At 45.8% G+C, this 6,977-nt stretch overlaps 1 protein-coding gene and 1 long non-coding RNA gene across 2 annotated transcripts in view; one reads left to right on the forward strand and one right to left on the reverse strand.

The window, feature by feature from the left end:
• The window catches only part of LOC116989957, a 551,502-nt gene that overhangs the window by 156,575 nt on the left and 387,950 nt on the right, over nt 1-6,977 (reverse strand). The gene's annotated exons all lie outside the window — the stretch shown is intronic.
• LOC116989884 overlaps nt 1-6,977 on the forward strand; it is a 144,457-nt gene that overhangs the window by 82,906 nt on the left and 54,574 nt on the right. The gene's annotated exons all lie outside the window — the stretch shown is intronic.

Here is a 6,977-nt window from a genome sequence, read left to right on the forward strand (position 1 = left end):
TTTAAATTTTAATTTTAATTGTTGAAATGATAACAGTTTACCCAATTCATACATATCCCCTACCTTCCTAATCCCCAGTCTATCCCATTGTTGATATGTGTTGTCGATGAGAGAAGGTTTGAATGCGGGGTTGTTCAATAGTGGGGTTAGTACTGATAAATTATTTAATTTCAAGGATACTTTTATTTGTTTCCAAATTCTTATTATATTGTGAATAATTGGGTTCTTCTTATATATTATACTATTCAATTTTATCGGTGAGAGCAGGATCGTTCCTATATCGTGCGGATAGCACTCCTCTTTCTCCATTCTTATCCACTCCAACTGCTGAGTGGAACTATCCAGCCAGTACATTATGTTCTTAATATGCACTGCCCAGTAGTAATACATAAAGTTAGGTAATGATAAACCCCCAACTTCTTTAGATTTGCACAAATGCTTTCGTTGAATTCTATGTGTTCTGTAATCCCATATAAAATTAGTGATAGTGGAATCTAGTTTTTTGAAAAAATATTTTGGAATATATATTGGGATCGCTTGAAACAAATATATTAATTGTGGTAAGAAAGTCATTTTTATAGCGTTAATTCTACCTATCAATGAGAGCGGAAGTGTTTCTGCTTTTGGTATCAATTTTATTTTAAATAATTTTGTGAAGATTTCAAAAATTTCAGTCCAAAATTTTTGAATATTTACACAAAAAACAAATGAGTGCGTACAGTTTTGGTCTCCTAATCTGAGGAAAGACATTCTTGCCATAGACGGAGTACAGAGAAGGTTCACCAGACTGATTCCTGGGATGGCAGGACTTTCATATGAAGAAAGACAGGATAGACTCGGCTTGTACATGCTAGAATTCAGAAGATTGAGGGGGGATCTTATTGAAACTTACAAAATTCTTAAGGGGTTGGACAGGCTAGATGCAGGAAGATTATTCCCGATGTTGGGGAAGGCCAGAACTAGGGGTCACAGTTTAAGAATAAGAGGGAAGTCTTTTAGGACCGAGATGAGAAAATCATTTTTATCACAGAGAGTGGTGAATCTGTGGATTTCTCTGCCACAGAAGATAGTTGAGGCCAGTTCATTGGTTATATTTAAGAGGGAGTTAGATGTGGCCCTTGTGGCTAAAGGGATCAGGGGGTAAGGAGAGAAGGCAGGGATGGGATACTGAGTTGGATGATCAGCCATGATCATCTTGAATGGCGGTGCAGGCTTGAAGGCCGAATGGCCTACTCCTGCACCTATTTTCTATGTTTTTCTATGTTTTCTATAGTAACTCCAGCAAATTATGGGGTGAAATGATTCTCAGAATAGTTTGCATGATACGGTGTTGTGCAATGTGTTGGAGAATTGAGTAACGGACGAGGTGACGTCAAGTGGCAGCCTGTTTGAACCTCCTCATTCGGGAGGAAGTGGATGTACTTGTGGATACAAAGTGTTGGAGTAACTCAACGCTTTGGGTGTCATTCTTGGGGGAAACCACTGAGTTACTCACATTGCACTTTGCGAAATTGCTCGCAATTTGTTTAATTTGACGACACAGAGTGGAAACGAGCCCCTCGGTCCACCAAGTCTACGCCGACCAACAATCTCCGCACACTAACACCATCCTACACGCACTTCGCGTAACTCAATTCAATCTCCCTCATATAATACTAAATAATATTAAAAGACATAAATAATCTGCCGGAAATAGCAGGGGACCGGGGGTCAAATGAAATGGAGGAACTGAGTGAAATCCAGGTTAGCCGGGAAGTGGTGTTAGGTAAATTGAATGGATTAAAGGCCGATAAATCCCCAGGGCCAGGTAGGCTGCATCCCAGAGTACTTAAGGAAGTAGCCCCCAGAAATAGTAGATGCATTAGTGATAATTTTTCAAAACTCTTTAGATTCTGGAGTAGTTCCTGAGGATTGGAGGTTAGCTAATGTACCCCCATTTTTTAAAAAGGGAGGGAGAGAGAAAACGGGGAATTACAGACCAGTTAGTCTAACGTCGGTAGTGGGGAAACTGCTAGAATCAGTTATTAAAGGTGGGATAGCAGCACATTTGGAAAGTGGTGAAATCATTGGACAAAGTCAGCATGGATTTATGAAAGGTAAATTATGTCTGACGAATCTTATAGAATTTTTCGAGGATGTAACTAGTAGAGTGGATAAGGGAGAACCAGTGGATGTGTTATATCTGGACTTTCAGAAGGCTTTTGACAAGGTCCCACATAAGAGATTAGTATACAAACTTAAAGCACACGGTATTGGGGGTTCAGTATTGATGTGGATAGAGAACTGGCTGGCAGACATGAAGCAAAGAGTAGGAGTAAACGGGTCCTTTTCACAATGGCAGGCAGTGACTAGTGGGGTACCGCAAGGCTCAGTTCTGGGACCCCAGCTATTTACGATATATATTAATGATTTGGACGAGGGAATTGAATGCAACATCTCCAAATTTGCAGATGACACAAAGCTGGGGGACAGTGTTAGCTGTGTGGAGGATGCTAGGAGGCTGCAAGGTGGCTTGGATAGGCTGGGTGAGTGGGCAAATGCATGGCAGATGCAGTATAATGTGGATAAATGTGAGGGTATCCACTTTGGTGGCAAAAACAGGAAAGTAGACTATTATCTGAATGGTGGCCGATTAGGAAAGGGGGAGTTGCAACGAGACCTGGGTGTCATGGTACACCAGTCATTAAAAGTAGGCATGCAGGTGCAGCAGGCAGTGAAGAAGGCGAATGGTATGTTAGCATTCATTGCAAAAGGATTTGAGTATAGGAGCAGGGAGGTTCTACTGCAGTTGTACAGGGTCTTGGTGAGACCACAACTGGAGTATTGCGTACAGTTTTGGTCTCCCATTCAGAGGAAGGACATTATTGCCATAGAGGGAGTACAAAGAAGGTTCACCAGACTGATTCCTGGGATGTAAGGACTTTCATATGAAGAAAGACTGGATAGACTCGGTTTGTACTCGCTAGAATTTGGAAGATTGAGGGGGGATCTTATAGAAACTTACAAAATTCTTAAGGGGTTGGACAGGCTAGATGCAGGAAGATTGTTCCCGATGTTGGGGAAGTCCAGAACAAGGGGTCACAGTTTAAGGATAAGGGGGGAAATCTTTTAGGACCGAGATGAGGAAAACATTTTTCACACAGAGAGTGGTGAATCTCTGGAATTCTCTGCCACAGAAGGCAGTTTAGGCCAGTTCATTGGCTATATTTAAGAGGGAGTTAGATGTGGCCCTTGTGGCTAAAGGGATCAGGGGGTATGGAGAGAAGGCAGCGATGGGATACTGAGTTGGATGATCAGCCATGATCATATTGAATGGCGGTGCAGGCTCGAAGGGCCGAATGGCCTCTACCCCTGCACCTAATTTCTATGTTTCATATATACCAATTTCTAAAACACCTCTATCCATCTATCCGCTATAAATATTATGTCGGATTTTATTTGTAAATACATTTAAATTTATATCTATATCAAAAGTAAGATATTGACCACTTCCGATGTTATTCCGCCCTTCTATCTCCACCTACCCCCAAACTCGCCTTTACGCCGCTGTTGAATTCCGCACCAACACCGCTTGTGTCGCGTTGTGACTCGGGGGGTGTTTAGAACCCGGGGGAGCCCGGAGCTCAGGACCCGCCGCCCACCCGCGGCTGCTGCTGAACCCGCGGGAAGGGAGATTGTTTCAATCTTTATATTTTCACAAAAGTAATTTCTGTTCCGTTGCCGGACGCGGTTAACGCGTTAAAATTGACTGATCGACAGACAGACAGACAGACAGCTCTGATTTCAGTTGCTGTTTATTTCACTCTTCCCACATTTACATTTTTTTTACACCCGGAGCGGAACCGGAGCAGATTCTCAGCCAGTTTTCATCCCAAGTCCCGAAGAAAGGATAAAGTTTCTCCGTGAATTTATTCCCAGTGAAGGTGTGGAGATGGGACTTGGTGTCCGCGTCGTAAAATGAAACTGTCCCGGACTCGTAACTGAGATAAACTCCCACCCTCCCGGGGATGGGACGGGCGGGGAGAGGGGATGGAGGGGAGGTGAGTGCGTCAAACTCGTCATCCCGCCGCCCGATGCTCCAGACTCCAGTCTCCGGGGTCAGTGTGACCTCTCTCTTCCTCTCCACAGACTCTGCGGCGACTCCCAGACTCCAGCGCTGATTCCCCGCCACCTCCACCTCCCAGTAATGTCTCCCCGATGTGAATCCCTCCGATCCCAGCACACACAGACTGTCTGTAAACCTCTTCCCGGTGTCAGGGAGACTCCTCACGGTCCGGGTCCCGACCCATCTCACCCTCTTCCGATCCTCAGACACCTCGAGCTGCGCATGCGCTGTTTCCACATCCAGGGTGACGGAGACTGGGGGGAGAAGCAGAGAATCAGAGAGTCCCCGGGGGTCGGGGGGAGACTCGGGCACAGGCGGGCGGACAACTGGACCCTTGCCCGGGGTTTCACCCCAACCACATCCGGTGGACAACAGACATATTTCCCGGAGTGTTTATCCAGGGATGGAGAGGGGAATTTCGTGAGGTGGGGGAGGGTGGACGGGGAGGACGAGTGCGCAGAGTGAGGAGGATTGCGAGATTGCGGTGGGGATGGAGAAATGAAGCGGGCTATTCATATATGGAAGCAGATCGGAGCAAGAGGATATTGAGGTGAGTGGAAATTTGAGGTTGTTAAAGAGGAGGTAGAGGTGTGGGGTGGAGTCGCCATGATCATAGTGAATGGGAGGGGGAGACATGAGGGGCCAGAGGACCTGCCTCTGTTTCTTTGAGTGGAGGGTGAGATAGAGGGAGGGGTGGCTTGGACCATGGAAGGAAGCAGAGGTTGAATGATCGGGTGTTGGACAGAATGGGTGGAGACTTGTGGTTGAAGGGTCGCTGAAAGAGAGGGGATTCACGGGTGGACTTGATGGGTGTGTACAACCAAGAACACACTGATCTCATTGTGAACCAATATATGAACTTCACTGAGGGACTTGACAATGTTCCGCATGTAAGGCTGGTCCAGAAAGTGAAGGCAGGTGGGAACGAAGGTGAGCTTGAAAGATTGAACCAACATTGGCTTGGTGGTTGGAGGTAGAAGGAGCACTTTTCTGCTTGGAGGTCTGTGATTGGTGGAGTGCAGCAGATATCGGTGCTGCAACCTTTGCTGTTAATCTTCTATTTTCATGGTTTCGAAGTGAATGTCGGAGTTATATCTGGTAAGTCTGTGGAGGACGTGACACTTGTGGATAGTGAGGGAGGTTGTTAAAGTCTGCAGCAGGGTGTCGGGTAGATTATCAAAAACATTATTCTCATTCAGGGTTACAAATCTAGAGAGGGCAGTTTTATGGTGAGGGGAAGGAGTGGTGTGGATCTGAGTGGTGAGTTTTCTTCACACTGAGAGTGTTTGTTATCTGTAACAAGCCACAGAGGGGGTGGTGGAATCAGGTGGAATCACTACAGTTAAGAGGTACTTAAATAAGTGACGTGCAGAATATAACCAATGTAACGCGGGCAAACAGATTAGTGTAGCTGGGATATATGTGGATATGGATGTGATGGCCCGAAGGGCCTGACTCTGTAATGTGCAACCATGGCTCTCAGCTCCAAGAGCACTGAATGACTGAGTCTCCACAGCCACTGTTGCAGGGAATTCCAAAGGTTCCCCAGTCTCTGCGTGCAGTAATGTCTCCTTATCTCTGTCCTACATGATGCAGCCCACATTCTGAGAGGGTGCCCGTTCTCCAGACCCCTCAGACAGGGAAAACATCCTCCCTGCATCCAGCCTACTGAGCCCTGTAAGAACTTTGTGCTTCACTGAGATCTCCTCCAATACACCCGAATTCTCGAGTACACAGGCCTAGTCTACTCAATCTCACCCCGCACAACAAACTCATTGTCCCAGGAACAAGTATTGTTAATCTTTGCTGCATTTCCTCTGTGTCAAGTCTGTCAATTTATCGGTACACAGGAGCATAGGAACACAAGAAAACAGGAGCAGGATTAGGATCCGCTCCTCAGGCTTGCCCCTCCATTCAATGTAACCATGGCTGATCTAAGTTGGCACCAATTCCTCTTCTGTGTGAGTTCCCCATAATCTTAAATATCCGATCAACCAAATATTTATTTGTAGCCCAGTTGCACATATCCAATAACTCAGCGTTTCACCACCACCTTGGGCACAACATTCCAGATATTCACTGCCCTCTGAGAGATGCAACTTCCACACACCGCATGAGAGGCCGCTTTGGATCTCATGGAATCCGGGGTGTACTAGCCGATGGAATACAACATTTACCTGAAGGTCGCAGACAGAGGATGTTGGTAGAGGGTTGTTTTTCAGACTGGAGACAGAGTCCACGGTTGTTCCTTATTTATATACACAATTGGGTGTGTATGTAGGTTGCACGGTTAGTCAGTTTGCAGATGAAACTAAAATTGGTGACATTGTGGAGAGTGAAGAAGGTTATCTGAGAGTAAATGGGATCCCTGTGAACTGGGCCAATGGGCTCAGGAACGGCAGGTGGGATTTATTCATGTGAAGGTGAGGTGATGCACTTTGCTAAGACAAACCAGGGCAGGACATACACAGTAAACGGGGAACTTCATAGAACTGAGAGATCTTGGGCTGCAGGTACACAGTGCCATGGAAGATGCAACAGTGACAGGCAGGGTGGTGAAGAATGTGTTTGTCACTCATGCTTTCATAGGTCAGGATATTAAATACAGCGTTTGACACAATACAGTTGTTAGTAAATTAGAGAGGGTGCAAAAGGATTTATGATAATTTCATCAGGTCTGAAGGGCTGGGTTATAAGGAGACGTTGGACAGGCAGGGACATTTGTCTTTGGAGCCCATCCAGGTGTTTTTATGGTGCACAGATAGGGTGAATAGCCACAGTATTTCACCCAAAGCAGGAGTATGAACATCTGACTCTGTGATGCTTCCCAGCTGATGGGTTTAGTGGTATCTCCAATTTCCCTTCAGTCCAC

This window comes from Amblyraja radiata, chromosome 30, assembly GCF_010909765.2.
Source record: "Amblyraja radiata isolate CabotCenter1 chromosome 30, sAmbRad1.1.pri, whole genome shotgun sequence".
Lineage (NCBI taxonomy): Eukaryota > Metazoa > Chordata > Chondrichthyes > Rajiformes > Rajidae > Amblyraja > Amblyraja radiata.